At 50.9% G+C, this 23,703-nt stretch overlaps 1 long non-coding RNA gene across 1 annotated transcript in view; it reads right to left on the bottom strand.

The window, feature by feature from the left end:
* LOC104696298 overlaps nt 1–10,547 on the bottom strand; it is a 49,204-nt gene extending 38,657 nt beyond the window's left edge. Inside the window, exon 1 of the long non-coding RNA XR_753000.3 lies at nt 9,975–10,547. This is a non-coding gene — a long non-coding RNA (uncharacterized LOC104696298). The remainder of the gene's footprint in view (nt 1–9,974) is intronic.
* Between the last annotated feature and the right edge of the window lie 13,156 nt (nt 10,548–23,703).

Genomic DNA, 23,703 nt, shown 5'->3' with positions numbered 1-23,703 from the left:
GGCTGCAGCTGTGCAAAATGCTCCTCATGACTCTCCTTTCTGACCACTGAGCCCCAGTACACTGAGAATACAGGACAGGACAGAGGGGCTTCAGCTGAATGAGAGAAGCACTCACTTGGGGGACCAGAGAACAAATGGATGGGGGTTCCAGCTTGGTGCAGATTGACCATGTGGTGGGGAAGGGACAGGTCCCTTTCCAGACAGGCTGGTGGCTGGCTGTGCAGGTGGCTGGTCAAATCAGCTTGGTCATCACAGGTGAAGGGGCAGCCTGGGGCAGACCCTCTCCCAGCCCAGGCAGTGCCAGCACAGGCTAGAGGAGAGGAGGGGAGGACTGGTGCTGCCAGCAGCAGTGAGGGGCTGGGGCAGCAAAGGGTCAGGGATGCACTGGGTGTCAGCCAGGAGACATTGCAAGCCTGACACTTTCTTCTAGTACAAGCACTTGCAAAACCATAAGGCAAAAGAGGGGAGGAGAGAAGCAGAAGCAGCTAAGCCAAGGAAGCAGAGCCTAATGACAGGACCTCTGGACTGCTAATTCTCTTCCAGCAGCACCCAGCAGAATAGGGACGAAGAGAGAAGCGTGTCTCAGGGACCCGCAACTGCAGGGAGCGGCTTCCTAGCTTGCTCCTGAGGTCTGACCCATGCTGTTCCAGCACGTCTCCATTGTCCTCAGTGTGCCCCTCCAGGCTTTGCAGAAGGGCTTGCACTGAGAGCAAGGATCCCTGAAGCACAGAGTGATATCCCTGTGCCTTGGCCCTGGAGCACTTGGCCAGTGCTAAGTAGCCTTGCTTAGCAGGGAGCAGTGCCTCGGGCTGGGCTGCTCTCTCCCAGGGCAGCACTCAGCATCAGCCCAGCTGCCTTCACGTGCCCAGAGGTGCAGCAGACAACAGTGGAGGCCCTGAGCAGAGCCCAGCTCTTCCACTTTCCAGCACAGCAAGTTCCCACTCCCTCAGGCCCACCAGCCAGCCCCTGCCAAATCCATTTGTCCAATCTTGCGCTTTCTACTAATCCTGTTGAGCCATCCTTTAAGTTGCTCTGAGGCAAAGATAGAAAAATACAAAGATGCCTTAAGAAGCTTCCCCTGACCTTGCTCAATTCAAGATAAAGGGCTTTGATTTAAAAAATTACAGTGGGGGTCTGTCACTGATCCATTGTGTGGATTAAAGGAAAACAAACAGAGATGCAGGATGCTGCTAGTGCTAAGTGAGCAGACAGGGAGGGGAGAAAGGTTACAACCAGCATAGAGGAGGAGACACAACAAAAGAAAGGACAGAAAGTGAGAGGGGAGGAAGAAAAAATAACTTCTCCCTCGCCATCTCCACACTTTACTATTGGTAGAAAAGCTTTGTACACTCATGATGTTATAGAACATGTCCCACCACCTTCCTTGGTCTGTAAGGAAGAGCAAGGCAGCTGCACTGTCCATGTGACCAAGCTGGGGACAGGGTGCTGGGACTGCAGAGGAGCTCCTTGCCCCATCAGAAGCATCCTGTGGGGTACCTGACTGAAATCCCAAGGTGCAAGTGCCTGCTAAAGAGATCATTATCAATATCTCTCCTTATGACATGGTTCAGACCTTTCTTCCTCCACCCCTTGACCCTTCCTTCACATCAGACCACTTGCCTCATCTCCCCTTCCTGACAGTAGTGTCCCTTACTCTCCTTGCTGCCTGTCCTGGCCCAGGTCACATTTGACAGCATCTAAGCAGACCTCCCACCACCCACCTCAGTCCCCCACAGCCCTTCACTCGAAGGTCACTCAGAACAATTTTCCTCTGTAGGAAATGTCATAAGGACTAGCGAGGGCACCTTCTTCTTTCCCTGCATCCTCCAACATCTGTTGCACCCCACAAGGGCTCTTTACTCCCTGGCATGGGCCTGTTTCCTCCCTCTTTACCTATTCTGTTTCAAGATCATCACAAGATGGCTGATGTTTCGTTTTCATTCTTCTTTTACAGGTATGTTAACCAGAAAAGGAAAGTTAAAAGAAGGTTTTTGCATTCGTAAGCAATGCTGAAAAACTGATAACAATGGGCGAGGAGAAGGCTAAAGTACTCAACTTTTTTGCCTCAGTCTTCAGTGGCAACATTTCTTCCCACACCTCTTGAGTGGCTGGGCACTTGGAGAGCAAAGTGCTTCCCACTCTAAGTTCAGGTTCATGAGCACCTGAGGAACCTGAACATACATAAGTCTGACAAGATGCATCCCAGAGCCCTAAAGGAATTGTCCAATATAGTTGCCAAGCCACTCTCCATGATATTGGAAAAGTCATGGCAGTAAAATGAAGTTCCAGGTGACTGGGAAAAGGGAAGCACTGTACCCATCTTTAAAAAGGGTAGGACGGAGAACCCTGGGACCTACCAACCTGTCAGCCTCGCTTCTGTGCCTGGGAAGATCATGGAAGATCCCCTTCTTATTTTTCAAGCCTCCTCAGAGCCTGTCCATTTCTATCTTGATGGCTAAGGGCACCTTCAACTGGTTTCAGAATCTTTGCCCAGCTTCTTCAGCTCCTCCTATACCATGTGTTGATGTGTGGGCACTGCAGCTGACCCCGTTCTCACCTGTGTGGGACCTGGTGCAGCTCATTGCTGCAATGTCACTTCCCACCCAGCAATGCCCCATGTCCTGTTGCTAAAAGCTACAGCACTGTAGCCAAGAAAGAGGCAGCTGATAGATGCAGAGAGATGAAAAGTGAAGGGATACTGGAAAAGGGACAACAGAGACCGTAAAATGAGACAGGTCTATAAAACCACAGATGACACAGGAAGGGTAGAGGAAAGAGGTGCTAACAGCCTCTTCCCTCTCAAAAATCAAGGGTCAGGAAATTAAACCAGAAAGCTACAGGTTCAAGACAAACTGCATGTCTGTGCTGCACAACTTCCTACTGTGAGGTTCTGAGGATGCTAAAACTTTACCTGACCTCAAGGACTGGCTGGACAAATTCAGGGAAGAAACAAATCCACCGAGAACTAAAAGGTGCACAACAGATCTTCCAGCACCAGGTCCCTCAGGCACACATCACTGGAGGCTGAAAGGGTGTTCAGAGGAATTGTCCTGCCTGTATGCTCTTCCCTCTTTCAACTACAGCTGGAGATACCGCACTGGAAGGATCACAGACCTGGCTCGGTAAGGTCCTTTTTGTATTCCCTATGGCTTTCCATAGCCAGGCTGACCCAGAAGTCATGGGCAAAGAGTAGCTCTGAGTAATGGTATAATTTTGGTGCACTAGATCATTTTGGAGATGGATGGACAAGGCAGCAAACAACAGAGCTCATTCCAAGAAAGACTTTTTTTTTCCATGACCTAAAGCTGGAAGGAGGTCACATATCATTTAAACCAGACATTCCAGTACAGATCCTTGCTGGGAATAACATCTCTGCTTGAGCCCTAGCTCCCTCAATGCCTATTTCCAGATTTTTCTAAGACCAAATTCCCCTTCCCTGTTGATAAACACAGAGCCCTTTAAACAGACCATCTGTAACAGGTCCAACCCCCTTGAATTCCCTTCCATTTCCCTGACCTGTCTATCACACAATTCATGGCAGCCTCCCCACAGTAATCCTTTTATTATGATCTCACTCAATTTTTCTGGCCTATGACTGCAGTGAGGAAAAAAAGGAGGGGTATTAATCCTTCTAACCTTGTTGTCCCAATTCTGGGCCATCTGTGACTAGGAATTCAGAGGAGGGAAGTCTGATCCTCCTGACCCCACTGTCAACCCCTTGCTTTGGGAGGTTCAGTTTGTACTGTCCTAGAAAGTTGTTGTGGAAAAACCCCTTTTCACTTACAGGCACTTCCTACAAGATTGCTTCCTAGACTGCCTCTCCAGCCAGAGAGGGTGGAGGGAATAACGTCCTCCACCTCCATCAGACTCTGTTTACTTATTCCCCCTGTATCACCTCTCTGCTCCCTCAACAACGGTGTCTGGGGGTTCTTCCCAGCCACGACACAGGGAAGAATCAATAAAAGGTGAAAGACAATCAAACATCTCTCAAAATTTCCCTGGCAATGCTGCATATAAAGAGGAGGCCTTGCAACTCACTCCACTTCCACCACTGGCCGAGTGCAGCCTGTTCCCTCCATCCCTTCCCACCACCACGTTTCCTTGCTGCCAGCAGTTGCATCTCCATGAACCTGCCACTCTATTTCATAGATGGCTTGAGCCCTCACAACAGCAAGCTTGCATGTATCCTCAAGAGACAAATATTTCTCCTCTTTGCTCAGCTTCATCCATGCCTCTGACTTTGCCCATTTTTTGCCACCTTGAACAGTCTCCTCCTTTCCTTGGCGTTTACAGTCCTCAATACACACAAACTGTTACATATCATCCTTTAGTCAAGCTCTACATATTTTATTCTTTTAATCTCTCCTCATAAATAAGTACCTTCAGCCCTTTCACAATTTTTACTGCTCTTCTCTGAATTCCCTCCAATTTATCACCCTCCTTCATCTAGCACAGCACCCAAGTTTGCATGCTGGGTTTTCCAGACTGATCTTACTAAGGCCTTGGAAATAACATGAATTCTGTCTCCCTTGTGCTTCAAGGTTTGATGTCTCTGGGTGTACTTGAGTATTTGGATATCAGGAAAGCTGCCTCACTTCATACATGTGGCACCAGGTATTACAACTCGAGGCTGTCTCCCCAGGGAGAGGAAGAAGCAGGTTCATGAGAGGTGGGGAGAGGAAGACATGTGGACAGATGGGACAGATGTCCTGCAGCTGACCAAGGGACATGACTACAAATCCTTACATACTTGCACACCTTGAGAAGAGACATCAAGTCCTGGATGTGGAAAGGGTACATATGCACACACACATAAACACACACGTGCTCACCCCACAAATAAACCCCCATACAATCACCTGCATCACACATGAGTGCACACAGGAACACACACACAGGGATAACACCAGGAGACAAGAATGACACACACGTGCATGGAGACTCTGGGCGTGCACAAGTAACCTGTGCATACAAGAGGACAGGACAAAGTCTAGCAGAAAATGGTGCTCTCCCTGCTCACAAACATACATGTTCTCATGCATAAACCAATGCTCCCAGAGGAAAGAGAGCAGCTCATGGAGCCCTCATAGTAGCCTAAAAATACACAGGCAGCTCTGACCCATCTGGTCTGCAGATTGAGCCTATGAGCCATGGAAAGAATGAATACAAACATATGACACCTTGCCTTAAGGCAACTGGTAGCACATGCATCATACTGAGACAGTCTTCATATCTACAGACCCTTCCATGGTGACTACATTATCACCAAAGCTATTCAGAAGTGAGGTGAAAGCTGAGGAGCACAGAGGGGAAGAAAGGGACTCTCTACGGGGCAGTTGTGGCAGAGCTAGGGATCCCTCCCCCTACTCTGTGACCCCCTCCCTGAGTCATGTTACTGATGATACTTCCTCACAAGGATGTATTTGCTCCATCTCTCTGCTATCAGACATCCACAGGAGTCAAAAGCACCCACAGTTTCTTGCAAACAGTCTTTCCCCTACAGCTTACCAAAACCAGACGGGTACTAGCATTTTGTGAGTGTCAGTGTATAGAGAAGAACACGAATTCTTGGCCCCCAGACACAGCTTCTCACCTCTGTGAAATTCATACTGCACCATCAGCTCCCCAGAGCATCACTTGGAATGAAATTCTGTGCTAAAGGGCTGAAAAGCTGGAGATGCACTCCCCAGAGCGACTGCAGACAGGAAAGAACAGCCCCAGCACATCAGTCAGGTCAGCACAGAACAGGCTTCACCTTCAACAGCAGAACAGACTCACCTGTGGGGTTTTGATCCCATGCCTATGTCCATGGCATCTGATGCTGTGTTATAGGGCACCATGTAGCTACTGAGACTCCCCAAACCAGTGATGTGTGGGGATCTTTAAAGACTCCCTGCAAGTGGCAACATCTGGGGACAGAACTCATCAAGTCATTCACCTCAACCTGACTCCTGGTAGCTTGTTTCCCACCTTTTAAAGTGCTGTGGGAAGAGTGACAACTGCCCTTCCCTCCTTCTGTACCTCAGCTGGTCAGCTGGAACTGGGTTTCCTCTTGGCTTATGAATGTTGAGAAAATGAGGTCATTTCTCCTCAGTGACAGAAAATTATTTGGTGAGGAAAGCGGTTCATCTCAGGCAATGGCTGTGTACCCCTGAGCTACCCAGGAGACCCTTAAAGAGGAGGTCAGGGCGAAGCAAGGCACAAAACCAGCACCAGCTGGGGGGCACAGGAAAGTCAGGGCACAAATGCAGTGCTGCTAACGTGAGGCTGTAACTGCTGCCAGACCATCTCACCACTGAAGCAAACACAACAGCATTCCCACAGTCATTGTCACGTCCAAAGTGTCAAGCTTGACTCATCTGGGGATTTAAATACACCACTCATCTGTTTCACAGCTGTGAGAAACCCATCCTGACCCAGCAGAGAGAAAGGGCAGGGCTGGAGGTGAGTCACAGCCCCTTGGTCTGCTCCCTGAGTTCTGCTTTCTCCCCTTCCAGCCCATAAAAGGGATGTCAGCCCCCCGCTACCTTGGCACAGGAGGTGGCTCCCATGCATTCAGCTTGCCTCCCCTTCAGTGGCTCATTCCATGTCCTCCCTCACCCTCTTCCCACATTGAAAGGCACTGGGGGACACTGAGCTCTGCTCCTTCCAGAACTGCTCAAGCACCTGCTGTAACTCCAGTCTGGGCAATCCTGACCTGCAGAACCTGCAGAGCTACCAGGCAAACTCCAGCTTTCCCCACAGCTGCCAGCAGCCTGGGATCCTTCACTGCTCAGGGTAGCTCTGCTCCTCCGTGAAGGAGGAAGGCAAAACCTCCTCTCTTCCCAGAAAAGGGGATATTTTGCTGGAACACATTTGCTCTGCACCTAAGCTGCTCCCATCCTACTCTGGTGTGCAGGCATGGGCAAGGGCTGCAAGTTTTTTTTGGGACATCACATCCCTTTACCAGAGCAAGGAGGCCCTCACGAGCTCACAGGAGTGTGAGGACAGAGGTATTCCCTGCATGTCCTCTGCCCTCCCTCACACTAATAAAAGAAACAACTTAGCCCAGGTCCATGCTTACAGGGGACCAAGGGAAAAAACCCACAGTATTTAGGATGAAGGAGAGAGCAGCCAGGTCTCTCTCCCTCAGCAAATGTGCTGATATTTTCTGACACAGGAGATAACAGCATTGGGAGGTTTCAACAGGCCCTGATATGACCAGTAGCTTTCTTCCCAGGTGGGCAAAGCTCTTCACCACTCTTCAACAGGGTCAGATGAGGCAGCTGCACTCTGCCTGGAGCTGCATCTGGCTTCTGACATGACCCAGGTAAGAAGAAACATCGTGGCCATCATCGCAGCTATGCTTTCCTCCCTTCTGCCTTCCCTGTGATTTTTACCTTTCCCATTTTAACCACAAGCTGCCCCCCAGCAAAAACTACACCTCTGTATGCCCCCCTTTCCCAAATGCCCTCTCTACCCTCCAAGTGGCTTCTGCTCCACAGTGTAGCTTTCCACCAGTGCAGTGGATCAGACAGCATATTCCCAAATACCCACTTTGCCTGGAGCTGGGTGAGGAGCGGGAAAGGCCATGCATCCACAGTTCTTCCCTTGGTGTCGTAGGTTTTGGTGGGGGAAAAGCAATGAAGGCAGTTTGCTTCATGCCGACAGATCTGCGTGCTTGTGGGATGGGTGCCCTGAAAGCCAATCACCCCCCAACGAAAATAATGGGGTGAGGAGGGGGGCAGATGGGGAAGGGGTTGGGAGTGGGGAAAAGGTTTCTAGGGTGGGGAAATCAGTGGGATTGAAGTGTCTGCTTCTCACCCCTGGCACTGCATCGGCACCCTTCCACTCCCTGCAGCTTCCTCACTGCTGCTGGTACGGTCTGCACAGAGCGGGGAGGCGAGAGGGGGGCTGTATTTAAATATATTAATAATGCATGTTCCATGCAAATGAATCTGCCTTTGAATATTACATTAGCGATGCTGTCAGGCTGCGCTTCTTGGGACCCAGGAGTGACGGGATGTGTGGGGACCCGGAAGGGGGGTGTGGGGAGGTAGGGCTCACCAGAAATTCCCTCACACCCCAGCACAGCCTCCTTCCTCCCCCTCCACCCCAGCTCCCCCACATTACACACACTCCCACTCCCTCCCACCTCTCTGTGCATGACAAATTCCTTGGCTCGCAGCATGCAATGCAGCCAGGCTCCCCAGTCCCCAGGCCCCCTCCAGTGGCATGGTGCCCCCCTCCGCTCCCTACATAATCCTTACCCCCCCCGCTCCAATCTCAGCAATCCTCTCCCTGCTCCACAGCTTGGTTTATAGCTCTGTACCTCCAGACCGGGGGGAAGGCTCCTGCTCTCCAGCCTTTAGGGGGAAGGAAGGGGAGCAACTCCTAAGTCTGGCCTGCACATGTGCACCCCTTTTGTTAGCTCCCACCGTGCTCGCGTGAGCCCAGAGCGGGTGCCAAAGGACCGCGGGCCGTGCAAGATGTATTCGCCCGCAGCACAGGAGCGATGCTCTCCTCCCCATCACAGACAAGCCCTTCCCCGGGCGCTGGCGAGGATGTTCGGTGTTTATGTACAGCCAGCCCGGCTCTGTGCACACTCGGACACGGGACACGCACGCGTGTGCTGCATGCAGGCGCGCAGGGCTGGGGCACACCAGCACACACACGCGAGAGGGCATTACGCACAGCAGCTCCTGAATATGCTGCCTCCTGCAGCATTAGCTGATTTATGCTGCCTTTCCCCAGCCACTCCAAGCTCTGGAATGGGAGCAGCAGCAGCTGTGCACTCCTGCCTGTCCTGGGATGAGAATAGGATGCTCCTGTTCGTCTCTCTCCCCCATCCCCACCCCTCCTCCTTCCCCCTCCTTTTGCTCCCATTCATTCATTCAGCTTCTCCTCCCCGCCATCCCATGCCCCAAAGCAGGAAGATCCTTATGCATAAAAATGTGGGCATGCTTTCTCTGGTGGAATAAACGGGCATGCAGACACCCTGCAGGCAATCCATATACACTTACATACACATTCGAGTAGCTGTCCTGGGCCCTACATAAATACCCGGCTCACTCCACCACCACAGACACATTCACACACCCGACAGACACCACGCAATGACAGTCTCCCAGCAGAGCAGTGCAAGAGCAGAGGAGAGATTTACTCACTCCCTTGCATGCAAACCAGGAGAATATTCCCACACTGCACACGGACAGACACACAGACACAGACACAGCACTGTCCGCAGAGGCTCCCTGACAAAGTTTGCAGAGAGGCGGGGAGCAGGCAGCTGAGGGATGAGACTGGCTCCTTCTCCGTCCCATAACTGCAGGCAATACACAGAGAGGTCTGTCTGTCTGTCTGTACATGCACATGCGTGTATGTGGGGGGGTATATACATGCACCTATAGCTATACCTGTACATATACATGGATACACACAAGGAGACACACACAGACATTTACATATGGATAAAGATACAGATATATGTAGATATGCATATATCCCCTCCTTCTGCAAGGTCTGAATAGATGCAGACAGGTCAAACCCAGCTGTGTGCAGCAAGCCCTGAACCTATTCAGCATCCCGGTCCCAAGCAAGAGCTCACACACACAAACACACACACATAGACACACACACACACATACACTGGACCTGTGTCCAAGCCTCTCTCCCTCCCTCCCTCCCATCACCCCATGTAGGCGTAATCTCCCCACATACACACACATACACCCTGGGCCACTTTCCCATCTCCTTTGCACTCACCCCTTGCCTTCATCCTCAGATCAGAGGCATCCAACCCCCAGGGAGTGCGTGCACAAGCTGGAGGAAAAGGGCAATCCATGCATCCTGCCCTTCTCCCCCTTTTCCAATCTCAGCTGCTTCTCCGAGAGGCAACACGGACGGCAGCCGGGAGCCGAGGACACGCGAGGCAGCAGCACAAGGACTGCACACAAAAACGTGTCACACGCACACACACACACACACACACGTACCTGCTTCTGGAGGGGCGACTGCTCCCAGCTTCCATACGGGGCATGACAGAGATGAAGTGGAGGCACAAAAGACCCCGGTCCTCAAGCAACTTGCAGCCCTGCAGATCTGTGTTTGCGGGGGGATGTCCCCCACTCGTGTCACCCCTTGGAGCTGTACCGTTCCTTGCCCCGCAGCTGTCTCATTCCCGGCCGCACCTAGGCAGCGCTCCCAGCCATGCACACGCGCGAGCACGACAGGCGGGGATGGAGCAGCAGTCCGGGGAGGGCACGCACAGCCGGAGGATTTGCTGCCTTCGCCGCATCCGCATCACTGGGGGAAGAAGGCAGAAAGGGCTGTATTGGCATTTAAAACACAAGTGATTAATTCGCCACAGGCTCGGCTGATAGGGCTCTGGGACCAGAGCCGGCGGCACTGCTTCTCCCGGCTGGGAAGGCTCTGACAGGCAAAGGACCCTCTCCCATGGAGCCAGTTCCGAGCTCTCCTCCACTGCACAGCCACGGCTCCGGTGCAGGCGGAAAGGGGTGGGCCTCCACCGGAGACATGAGCACACGCATGCAACAGCTGCTGGGAACTGCACACACACACAAACACACACACACAGTTCCCCACAACAGCTCCTCAGCAGCTACACACAACACACGACAGCTTCCCAGGAATACACACAAACAACAGCTGCTGGGCAATCTCACATACACACACAAACACACACACAGAGGCTACAGCTTCTCAGGATTAAGTCACCCACATGAAAATACAACAGCTGCCAGCAACACACAGCTACAAGCAACAGCTCCTGAGGAGCTACACACATACACACACACCCCAGCTATACACCTGCTGACACAGGTATGTGCAATAGCCATGGGAAACCACACCTGGATACAAGCCCCTGTGGTGTTCGCTAAAAAAATTTTGACACATAAAAACGTAACAGGAGGTGGAGAAAACCTTTCATCCACGCACAAACACACACATGTGACTGCTCTGGGGAGACTGTCTATCATACACCTCCTCAAATCACCACCACAGAAATGCAACAGCTCCTCAGAAAGCACCTGGAACCACATACCCTCGTGTACGTCTGGAAGACCTTCCAGCTCCCTCTCCCCAAACCCACATGTGCCATCGCCAAGGGAGATCTTGCTCACAGTCAGAAACAAGCATCCATGTACACCAGCTGCTGGGGACTCAGCCACAGCTTGGCCCCCAAATACTTCACACAGGCAATACCTGCTAGGAAACCACGTTACCAAACACAGGGTCGCTCTTAAGAAATTATTCCCCAGTCCCTTGACAGAAAGCAGAAGCACATGTGACGGACATAAATAATCTCTGCACAGACTTGCAAGACCACCGAAGGGACACGATGCACCCCTCACACTCACCACAGCAGTGGAGGGACTGCCTGTCTCACTCAGACACATGCACACATGCAACAGCTGAAAAAACTTTGGGACATTGGATGGGAGCTGGCTTCCTGGGATGTACAATCCAGTCTCCTGCTATTCCAGGCAACCACATCATACAGTCTTGCTCAGAAAGGTCTCAAGGTCGATCTGAGTACTGAGACTATTTTCTTCCTGCTCAGAAGCCACCTTGAAGATAGAAGCCTGCCCCAACATCTGCATTTACCCAGGCCCGGTTCAAATCCACATGTTCCTGGGCCAGCTGACCATGTTCTTCACACAGGCACGCAGAGAGGTTGCAAGAACAGATGGAAGTGCTCTGAAACCTCCACTCCCACCTGAACAGACACCTCCTGCACCCCTGCTTCACACAAACACAACGCACACAACACACACACAACAGCTGGGTGAGGACATTCCCCTCAGCATAAATACCAACATGCTTGCAAGAGCTCCTGGGTAAACCCTGCCACCCACAGCACTCACGTGCACTCAGGTACAAAATTTACAAACATGCATAACCTCTGATGGGAAACTAATGACTTCCTTCATGCAGTCCAAAAACTGAAGAGGAATTAGGCTGACACACACACACACACACACCATGCAAGCAGCATTGTTATTAATTGTATTCTATTAATGGCATGAAAATGCATCAGGGGAGGTTTAGGTTGGATATTAGGAAAAGATTTTTCACCCAGAGGGTGGTTGACACTTGAACAGGCTCCCCAGGGAAGTGGTCACAGCACCAGCCTGACAGAGTTCAAGAGGCATTTGAGCAATACTGTGAGGCACATGGTGTGATTTTCGGGTTGTCTTGTGCAGAACCAGGAGCTGGACTCAGTGTTTCTTGTGGATCCCTTCCAATCCAGGATAGGCTATTTTATTCTAAAGAAGCTGACCTGTGGCCCACCTCCCCATCCTGCTAGTTAATATATGAGCACAGAACAATGTAATTGCCCCATCTACCTCACACCTGCAGCTTTATAGAGGGAAGGTGAGCTCCTTTGACTCCCCTGCACATTTTTTTTCTCTATTGGAAGAGAAATAATCTCATGTAAACCCAACCCCAGCAAGCAGATGACTGCCCCTAATCTTCTCGCATGCATGCAAGAGCTTTATGGCCAGAACACCAAACCAACAAACCTCTGCACGGGGAGGCACACAATAAATAGCCCTAAGGGCATGGGTTGGCTCCCTCAGAACACAGGCAAACACAAAGGACCCATCTACAAAAGCAGGCCCAGGATCACGCACACCAGCTGGATGGCACAAAGAAACAAGATGGCCCACTAGACACAAACACACAGGGTCATCAATCCTGTTGAAAATGACACATAGGAAGCTTGTTGTGCCCTCTTGTACTCCAAACCTGCAAACCCAAGTGGGAAAAAACACCCAGACACAAAAATACACACCAAGAGACACACACACACTCCTCAGGGAGACAGGCATGCAGCTCTGAGGAAACTTCTGGATGTTCCCTGGACCATCTGTAGATATCTGTTCCCAGTGGATTAAATGCCAAAACTACTCACACCTCCCGGAATCAGAGAAGGAAGCTTGGCAACTACAGACTCAAGTCTCCTTGCCTTTATCACTTTGGGGTGTTATGACTGTGGGGTATTTCCTCCAAGCTCTTTTGAAGCTAAAAGCCAAAGGAACAGAGACTTGCTTCCATCTCTCTCTACTTCCTCCAAGGACAGACAGTATCTAATTTTGGAGGGTGTTGAAGTAGGAGAAAAGGTTTCCAACTCCAAATTAATGCAGGATTTGTTCCTGCTTGAGTTCCTCCAGGATCATCTTGCAGTCTGTTTGTGATGAGTCTCCCAGAGGCTCTCCTGCTGGCACACATCCCTTCAGGACTCAGAAGTGCTGGGGCAGGATCCTTGTACTACCAGGGCCTCTGGGGGTCGAATGGTATTTGCTCATACTCCCACTGACCCAGGAACAACACTTAACTCCAGCAGAACAGAGGTGCCCCAAGAGACAAGCAGAAGCAAGTACCACATCTCCAGCAGTGTGGGACATTTGGGTCCTCAATCTAATTCATGCCTATTTGTCCCATTGCAGATGATCTAGAGGGTACAGAAGCTCACCCCCACGTTTATTTTGCAGAGGCTCTGACCTTGCCAAAAGCCCTGGAAAGATTCTGTTGTTTTTTACTTCACAAATACAAAAAAAAAAAAAAATCACCAAGAGAGAAAAAAAAACCTCCTAAAGACGTCATAGATACTTTAAGTCAGCTGCAGAGGTGCCTCATTCCCTGTGTCCAGCAGTATAGAAGAAGAATCACCTTCTAATTCATTTGCACCCATGTCTCTGAGACCACTACGTACAGTCAGGCCTGACCTCTCTGCCTCCTTAATGGGGATGAAAACAGCCCCAAAAAACACTTTGGTTTATACTTTTCTGCTCAGCTCCTGTTCTGTTGGGCTGCCACATCCTCTAAGACTGGAGATGCTGTTAGGGGTGAACAAGGGAGCTGACCTTATTAGAGCAATTCCCTAGTGTTATTCCAACATATGCCAGGGAGCTGTTAAGTCCTAGAATAGCCCAGAATCCGGGAATCACAAAAGTGATGATAAAACTGATTTTTTAACCCTCTGTGCCCAGCCTGGAGATTATCAGTTCAATGAGGACAGTACCTATGGTCCGTGTAGGGAGTAGGGGCTGGGAGTGCAGCCAGCCATCCCCCTCTCACCCCTCAGCCTGTGCCATGTACCCCCCCGAGGAGGGCAGGGCCAGGCGGGGAAGGCAGCCACGCAGGCTGCCTGCACTACCTTCGGTGTGTGCTGCCAGGGATGGGAGCCTTGCTGGCAGCGTTTCCAGCTCACGGAGCCGGCAGACCAGCCCTTCTCCCTCTCTGCCTCTTCCCCTGCCCATGTGCCCATCTCCCACTAGGGTGCAACTGGGTCGCACGGATGGGGAAAACAGGCCGAGGGAGAAGGCTGGGCTCTGCCCTCCTTGCAGTCAGAATCTCTCCACTGATCTATACTGCGGTGAGCAGTGACAGATTGATTTTACAGCTCTGCTTGCAGCCGGCCGCTGGCCCTGGGCTGTGGATGAATCAGCTTTCTCTGGTCCTTGGCTTTTATTTCATTATTTTACTGCAACCTCACTCACAGGCAGCTAAAGAGGGAGCGACAGGGAGAAACACGAAGTTGGCAGGTTTCCTTCCCTGCTCATGTGCTCCCAGCCTGGCTTTGGGACTCCAGGAGGAGGGAGGGAAGGGATTGTTTTCCAGGAACTGACATCTGTCAGGAATAAAGACATGAGACTCCTTCTACATGGGTAGATGCATGTTGCAGTGGCTGTGGGAGACAGCAAGGACTGCGAAGGCACTGCACAGCATGAACAGTTCCTGCTCTGCTACGACAATGCCCCGATCTTTCCCCCGTGGAGGAGGGCCCAGGATTCAGTAGACAGGCAGCATGTTTGAATATAACAGTGCACTCAATCCACGAGTGCGTTGGACACTAATGTGCTTACGGACTCCTTACGGAACCTGGAAGGGAGTTCAGGTTCTCCTCTTACAGCTGTGGACGCAGAGGAGGGGGCAAGGGCTGTGCAGCTGCTGTCTCCATTAGGCTGAGAGGTCTCGGAGCATGCCACAGATACAAGGTTCTCCTGGAATGAGGAAGCACCTCCAGCATGGAATTAACCTTCTTCCCTCTCCTGGCTGTGCATATTGTAGACGTTGCCCAGGGAAAGCCAGTCCTAACTCTCCTGGTTCTTGTGCCATCAAGAAGAGCAACAGTGAACTCAAGCAAGGATGAAGCAACAAAACCAAAGGACAGAAAGGTGTTGGGTTTTTCCAGCTCTGGTCTGGAACAGTTCAAGCCAGACTGGTCAAGCAGTCTGGAGGCAGAAGAGCACAGAACAAAGGGACCAACCAAAGCTCAACAATGTTCCTCTCTGCACCCCCAACACCTCAGGAATGAATAGGAGCAAATATCAGCTCTATCAGACTTGCTTCTGAAAAAATACCTTTGTCAGAACTGAAGATCTACTCAGAGAGCCCCTCACCCGTGCTGGCACCTGCTCTGCAAGAGGAGGAGTAGCCAAAGGAACCCAACACCAGTTTGGTCTGTTCCAGCCTTCTTCCCACACACACACCTCCCAAGGTGGGCTTCACATCACCATAGGTAGTACTTTCACTGCAATGGGTTCAGGATGCCTTGGAGCTTTCTCCTGCTTTATTCCAGAGCTCTCCAGCAATATAGACCGCCTAGGGAAGGAGTGATCCTCAGAGGACAAATGTCTGAAGACAGACAGCTAAAGCACTGTGTCATTGGGCTCCCCCAAGCTCACATATATCCTTTCTCTCCACCTGCCCCTGAGCAAGCACCAGAGAGTGGCCTTGAAGGTGGCCAGCACAGCTCAAACTGTCAGAAGTCAAGGGCCTTTGATCTGCAAAGATCAAGGTGTAGGAGGGGAAAGGAGGGGAATCAAGACAGGAAAAGCAGGAGAGAGAGGCTTCCCAGTGGTCTGTCCCAGCAAGAGGGAGGGAGGCAGCAAAGTCCATCTCATCCACTTTGTGTAATCTTTTAATCTCTTGGTTTTTAATCTCTCACATCAAGAATGAGACACATCATTAAGAATAGAAGAAATCCCAGTTGGAAGGGAGATGGGGATGGTGAAGGAGACAAAAAGTCCTCTTACTTTTAAGCCTTCTGCCTTGTTCCCTTTCTCTATGTCTCTCCCCTCCTTCCTTTTTCCTCTCTGCTTACAAGCAATAAAAAGGTGACCTGGCACTGGGGGCCTCAGCACCCAGAGAAAGGGCAGTGCCATGACCTAGGTGTGGTGCAGGTCAAGCCCTCCCTTGGGTGACAGTTGGCAGTGACCCACCGGCACAAGGCTCAGTGCCCCAGCTCGTCTCGAAAAGCTCTTCTGCAGCCAGAGAGACAAACAGCAAACATTACCAGACAGGTGTTCTCTTGTCAGAGGCGGGGTGACCTGTGGAAGCCAGCCCACCCCTCATCGGGAGAGGAGAGACAAGTTTTTGGAGGGCAAAGGAGGACCTGGTGGCACTGCCTGACTTGTCCCACAGCCTCAGGCTGGGCACTCCACATCTCAGCTTCTCCCATCTGTCCAATCCCGTGGATAACAATCCTCACCTCAGAGGGTGATGGAGAGAGGTTAATGAATTAACATCCATAAAAGCTTTAGATAAAAGGCTAAGGATTATTACTGTTGTTGTGCATGGAAACAACTCCTAACGAGCATTTCCCATCTCCTCCCTCCTGTGAGCCTGGGGGATCATCTGACACAGATCCTGCCACACAGGAGCTCCCCCAGAGATGGAATTACAGGGAGAGGGCTGCAGGCTGCCAGAGACACTAATCAGGGGAAAACAAATTGGGGCCACTCTATCAACCAGCAACGCGCCGGGCTGTGGGGCTGAGAGCCTCCCCACTCACTCTCTAATGACTGGGGACAGGTCCATGCCACTCCCATCAAAGTTCAGCAGGAAAAAGCTGCTGACTTCTGACCATAGCAAGTCTGCCCCTCCTCTTGCCCTTTTGAGGCTGTCGACTGACCCAAGATAGATCACAAGGATTTGCTTTAAGGAAAGCTTAATCCCCAAAGGAAACTTCTGTGCTGCTGGCTTGTGGTAAGATTCAGGAACAGGCCAGGCAGATGTTCCAGTCATAGGCATAGGAAGAGGCTGGCTGGGATCAGATTTTGGTGCCTTAAACCTTGAGCAAAATGTTTTTTAGGCTAGGAATGAGAAGTAATTCAAAGCAGGAGTCTTAACGTTATACATCTCTCCCTTACACACAAGTATAACCTCAAGGGAGAAAAGCCCTCCCTAACTCGCCTGCTATAAATACACCAAACCACTTAAAATGGCTACGTTAAAAGAGAGCTGGTAATTTGATAGTGGTCTCCACTTAATTAGATTAGGCTCTTCTTGAACTCAAGGGCTGAAAGCAGCTCATCCTCCTTTCTTTTTCAGTGTTATCCCATCAGCTGCCATGCAGGAAGTTATTGTACTCACCCATGTCTTGGGCAGCTGGATCACCAACCACATCTGTGCCACACAGTGCAGAGCTCCAGGTCACCAAAGAAAGTGGCTGCACCAGTGGAGTGCCCTGTCTGGGCTGCTCAGCACTGCTGAAAGTAAACAGTGCTGTGCACAGCTTGGTGACAAAGTTCTTCAGTCACATCTGGGGCACAAATCAGCCTCTCTGCACTGCAGTGGGTGGGAATTACACTTGAGCTAGGCAAAGAGCAAACAGCACAGTTAGTCCCCCTGGCAATAGGAGACCAGAGGGCAGCACTACCTTGGTCTTCTCAGGAGACTAGAGCAGATATTAATAAAACATATACACAGCCAGAGTATTTTAAAAAACAACTGGTTTGCCTGACTTCTCATTTAGAAGGAAATAAGTGACCTGTTTGTATGTTACTGGAGCTAGTTGGCAGAGTCTGTACCTGAACATCATCAATAATAAGACAGAAAGTCACTTGGAAGGGAGAGGTCTGGTCTTAGGACAGTGAGTTGACTTTGTCGACTCCTGAGAGATTTGCCAAGCCTCCCTAGCAATGCAGTTAGCCAGTCGTTACCGTTCTCCCAGGAGTCTAATCCAGTTCTCACTCAAACTGAGGATAATTGTGGCACTGCTATTTAACTGGTGTATTGGACTGATGCCCTTCCTATCCGGGTCTTCCAGCCTCTGCCCAGTGAACTTTGTTCTGTCCCTAGCAGGGCTGCATTCTGCCCCCTCCACAAAAGACCTCCAGATCTGGAGAATTAAAATTCCAGGACCTTTTGCTCGCCTCTAACAATGGAGGAATTTTATTTTAACAACAGACAATTTTCTAGTCGGTATGTTCTTAATTAATAATAAAATATATGTCGGGTTGTTTTGTTGTGGGTTTGGTTTTTTTTTTTTTTTTTAATCCTCTTTTTTTTGTTAGTTATTCAGTTTGATTTTTTATTTTACCTCGTTAATGTAGTGGTGATTTAGATGCAGTTTCCTCTCTCTGCTGCACTTAATGAGTCGTCAGCTTTATTCACTCTCACCCGCATCCTCATGGGAGCATGCTTTGATTTTCTAGTGGGTGCATGAAAACACAGATTAAAGCAATTAGACAGAAATAATCTTAGGGAAAGGGGAAAGAGATCCAGAGCACCTAATTATACCATTTTAATCAAGATACAATTATGCAGAGACTTTTATAGATTATAAATTAACCAAACTCCAAAGGCAGAAAAAATATAATTTTAAATATGGCTCATTATGCTTGTTGTTTCTGTCTTGTGAGCTCACTCAAACCGGACTTCGGGGTTCATTTAGAAAAAAATTCTGGACAGGCCTGTGCAGAAATGGAGGAGAAATAAACTCAGAAGACCCTGCTTGCTAGGATCAGGGTCTGGAAATGGCCTCTGAGGGAAGGTGGGGAACCACAGCACATTTCTCCCTCACTGATCTCACCAGTCTTTGCTCATTGAGTAGGTGAGCCTGCTGGTCAGCCAGACTTGACTGAAGACCTCCAGCTTCCTGCATGGCTCAGGTAAGGAAAGCCCCAGTTCAGGTCTGGGTCTTGCTTTGCCCTAAAAGGCTGTGCCGAGCTGCCAACGAAGGACTGTGGGTACTGTAGTCTAAGGAGCAATTTTCCAAGATACAAACATTCCAATTAGAAACACAGTGAGTGGGCAAACAAAACACATCAGGCTGGATGTGTTTTCTTCTGAACCCTGGAGGAACTTAAGCCAGCTGCTCCAGATTTATAGCTGCTCCAGATTTATTGCAGCAAAACCACTAGGCACTCAGGCTCTCAGAGCACGTCGGAAGGTGCTCTGCTCCTGCCATCTCTGCAGAGGAGACAGGGAGGACCCCCCCCCACCCCACAGAGCTCCAGGGAATCCCAGTTTCCCATGTAGCTGTCATACTGACTTTATGATGGGGAAAGTGTCCAGACCTCGGGCAGGAGCAGGAGGCCAGCTCAGGCACCTCTGAATTTGTGGCTGTAGCCCAGTTATGACTGTGAGGCATCCTGCTGTTCACTTCTGCCGTGAGCGCAGCTCGCGAGGTGCCTCCTGCACTGGCGTGCGGCACTCCTTGAGCTGCGTCCAGGTGATGAGGAGGCAGGAGAGGGCTCACCGCAGTGATCCTCTTCCTGAGAGGTTTGCCAGCAAGTCTCCTGAAAGGTTTTGCTGCACTGCGGCCTGTGCAAAACACTTCTCCAGAAGAATCTGCTGCCAGGCACCTCTCACAAGGGAATCTCAACCCATCAGGGCTTCTCTCCATGGCCATGGCCCCCCTGTACCATGAGCAGCAGTGCTGAAATGGCTCCTGCCTTCTCCATTCAGGGCAATGCTCTCATTTGCCAAAGGACTAGCCTTGACCATTTCCCGCCTGCGAGTCAGTCCTGCTGACACTGTCTGCAAGGTGAGGATGGCTGGGGTGTGCCCAGAGCTGGTCTATCACAGCGACAGGGACATCACCAGGACAGGCAGCTGGGAAAGGAAGGGGTCTGAAGGCTCCTACTATTGAGCCTGAGGCTCCAAGGAGTGAAAGGCAGCTGCCCTGTGCCAGAGCCATGCTGCACCCTCTGCGTCGGTGGGGAAAACCCTGGGCTGTGTGTGCTGTACCTCCCATCCATCTGTGTCCGAGTGAGCTGATGGAGGCAGACATGGGAGATTCCTAAGACACCTCTCCCTTGCATCCTCCGCACCCATTTTCTCCTTCCCCCTCCCGCAGTGATGAAAACACGGCTTGCAAGGCTGCTGCACTTCATCATCATCGCCTCCTTCAGTCAGGGCAAAGCCCCAAAGGGCTGTAGGGTTTTGGGGGCGGCCCCGTTCTCCATCTGAGGGCTCTGTCTGGTGGGTGAGCGATGGTATCGGAGTGCCCTCTGCTGGCCCCATTTCCGGACTCTTTGGCCTGTCCAAGCCTCGTACACCCCCAGTAGCCCTGGAAAGCTGGGTCTCGGCTTGCCCCCACCGTGCCCCGGCACCCCTGCCATGGTGGGCACCACTCCAGCAGCCACACGAGCCAGCCCCTGGGCAACACAGAGCGCTGCCAGTGCTGGGCCACAGCCCCAGAGGAGCCAGCATGGTGGGGAAGCAGGGACAGAAATGATTGTAAGCCAGAGATCACTCTCCTGCTTACCAGGTGCTGTGGCGGAGATGTGGCAGAGACTCCCAGTAGCCTTTGGGATATGTGCCCCATTAAGTGGGAGGAAAAGTCCATCCCCTCCTCCTTAGCCCCAAGAGGCAAGAAAATGAGAGTTGTGGTGAAAGAGGCAGAGGAGGAGCACTCTCTCTCCCTTTAGGCTTGGTGCCATTCAAATGGTTGTCCCTGCGAATGAGTCTCCACAGAGCTGGGGCAAAACATCCTGACCATTTACCTGTTCCAGGTGGTTGGGAGCTTCCGTCACACTGGGATGTGCACACATCTTATTCTCTTATTCTTTATGCCAAATTTTCCTGCAGAGGCAACTCCTAGTGTTTCGACTATCCCAATCTTCAACGGTGAAACTGGCAAGGAAAACTGGAATCATTCTGCCTGCACCCAGGACACCTAGGTTCAGACCCACCCGTGGATTCCCGAGTTATGCTAAGAAAGCTCCCAAGACTGTGTGCACAGAGTGGGGGCCTGAAGTCCCTGTGGGTCAATGCTGGTCTACACCAGCAGAAAACCTGACATGCTGTCTCTGGGCTCTGGAACTACAGAGGTGCTCTCAGTTGCTCTCAGGAGTGGGGAAAAGGAGAGAGCGAGGTGACAATCCAAGGAGCTCAGGTCCCTCTCTGGAGCTCGTCACTTGGTGCTTCGGCATGTAAGCCACGTAAGCAGGGATCGCACTGACCTGACAGATAAGAGGTGAGCTAATTAGCAGTGCTCTTCTCAGGCTCCTTCCAAGCTCAGGTGCTGCAGAAATGCTGAATACCAGCTCTAGTTACTGTTCAGGGCAATTGTTAGCTGGAAAGAGGTGATGGAGACTGGTTATCCAGGGAGATGACTTGAGTTTGGGTCTGGGCATGGTGTGATGAGGTCCTCTGAGGGAGAGATGCAGCGAGGTGCTGAACATGCCAGTAACGAGTGGGCCTGACAGAGCAGAGAGGAGTCCCAGAGGAGCCCTGGAGGAGAATCCCTGAGGAGAAACTTCCTCCCACATGTCATGGGTAGGCAGCTGAGCCCTGCAAGAACTTCCATCAGGAACTGCCCTTTATAAATATTACAAAACAGTGACAGAAAAAAAAATCATATGCAGTGGAAGGAGGGTTTTTTAAAAGAGGATAAAAGGTGTCCTGCAGCCTCATCAAGTGGAACAGTGCTGTGCCCTGCACTGGAAGAAAACACTGAAAGTGCTTAGATATGCAGCACATCAAAAGCCTTCATCACGGGACTCACATGCAGCATTGCCACCCTCACTAGGACTGCTTGTGGTCTTGAAATGCCATGCATGGCAGCTCTCTGCCAGGGAGGGAGCTATGAGTGGAGGCCACTCTTTCCTGGCCTCCATTAGAGTAATGTGAAAAATAAGCTGACAGCATCCAAGGTGAGGTAAAAACTTCCCTTTCCCTCAGCTTTTCATTAAGCACTGCTGGAACCATTGCCCTCTCTCCCTGTCTGATAGTCATCTAAATGTCAAGCCACAGACAACGAGGAGCCAACCTCTGCTCCTATTAACCCAAAGTGCTGGAAGAATTGCAGGGCAGAAAAACTACTTTTCCTGGTATAAATGTAAATGTCACTTTACAGAGGACAACTACAGTTTGACAGAAAATCCATCGCCTCTTCCAAACACTTTGTGAGCTCTTTTGGGTGCTATGCTGTGGCTTGTTAAGCAAGCAAGGTGGAACACAACTGCTATTTTTCCAGACCCATCTACTCAATCTCCATCTGCAGTCCATTTATTTGTCACTGGCTGGGCCTGTCACTGCCACAAGGGCTCCCGTTTTAAAAAAGCACCAAAAAACAGTGAAAGGCAGCCAAGACCTCCTTCCTTTCTCCACACCAGACAAATTCAGATCCCTAAGATGTTGGCATGGATCCCATTCTCCATGGTCCCCTGGATAAATCCCAACCAAAGTGGTGTCAGGCTGGGAGTTCCCTGGGCTCCTCTAAATGAAAATGATTTTCTGCAACTGAAATTGAGATCCCATTATCCCAAACTGGATCATGTCCAAGTAGCACAGAAGCCTTCAGCCTGTTTTCTCACCAGCTAGGTACCAGCTCCTCCCAAGTAAGTCAATACACTTCACTGGTGTCCTGCAGCCGTGGTGGGGAACAGCTTCAGGGACACCTCAGGGTTTGGAAAGTTCCCAGGGGGAAGATGCCTGTGATGATTCCTGTGCCATCAAAACCGGACTATCGGGAGAAGAGCTGGGAGACAGAAATCCACACTGAAGTCCTGGAACCAGCCCTGACTACAACTCTCTGCAAGCTTCTTTCCCTCAAGGTCTCTGTGGCCTTCTGCCCCACTCCCAGACTGGTTGTTCTCTGTTGGCGCAGACCGTGTGGGAAATAAAGACCAGAATTCTTCTGAGATTCGGGAAATGCTTTTTAGCAGAGCTCTACCCAATCCACCCATCCATTAGTCAGTGACTCCCACTGTCTGCCAGACTGCTTTAATTCCTTCTCCATGAATGCTTCCTGCCTTCACCACCCTGGAAGTTCCTTCTTAGATCAGGTGGAAGGCACGGGGCAGTGTCTGAAGTAGTTAACTCCCCTGCTGAGGATGCCAAGCTCCATCAGCCGTACCAGGGTTCCGAAAAACAAGAACACTCCAGGTATTTTGCACCTGATCTCAACACGCGGCACTCCAGGGCACAGAGGGCTCTCAGAGAAACTCACAGCATTGTGGAAATAACCACAGAGAAACAACGAGGAGAGGGAATGAAAAAAAGAGATACAAAAGGGAAATCAGAAAAATGCACACATTTGAGGGCAGGGAAAGCACAAAGAGCAATGCGGAGATGCAGAGCAGCAGAAAGTGAGCAGATGAAATGATATTCACAGAGACCTGGCTATAGGGAAAGACAAGGGGAGGGAGGTACATAGAGGGGAGAGCACAGATGCAAGGAAAGAGAACACAGGGCACGGAAGGGAAGGGGGGAGTCAGAGAGGGAGAGAGGGAGGGATCTGGAGGGATTGCCTGATGTCAAATCTGATAGAAAAGAGGATTTATCTGCAAAAATAACCCAGATCTAAGCCACAGCTTCAGAGCAGCTGCGTACACAGCCACAGCACTATTTGCTCTTAAGTAAGAGCAAAAATGAGCTGGTGCAGGTTGCGAGGAAAAGCAGGGTCGTGCCGCACCAGGAGGCTGCCCATCCCAGGCTGCCCATCAGCCTGGACCAAGA

Source organism: Corvus cornix, chromosome 1A, assembly GCF_000738735.6.
Source record: "Corvus cornix cornix isolate S_Up_H32 chromosome 1A, ASM73873v5, whole genome shotgun sequence".
In the NCBI taxonomy this organism is placed as follows: Eukaryota; Metazoa; Chordata; class Aves; order Passeriformes; family Corvidae; genus Corvus; species Corvus cornix.
Note: the sequence above shows the minus strand (reverse complement) of the source record. Positions and strands in the feature narration are given on the sequence as shown.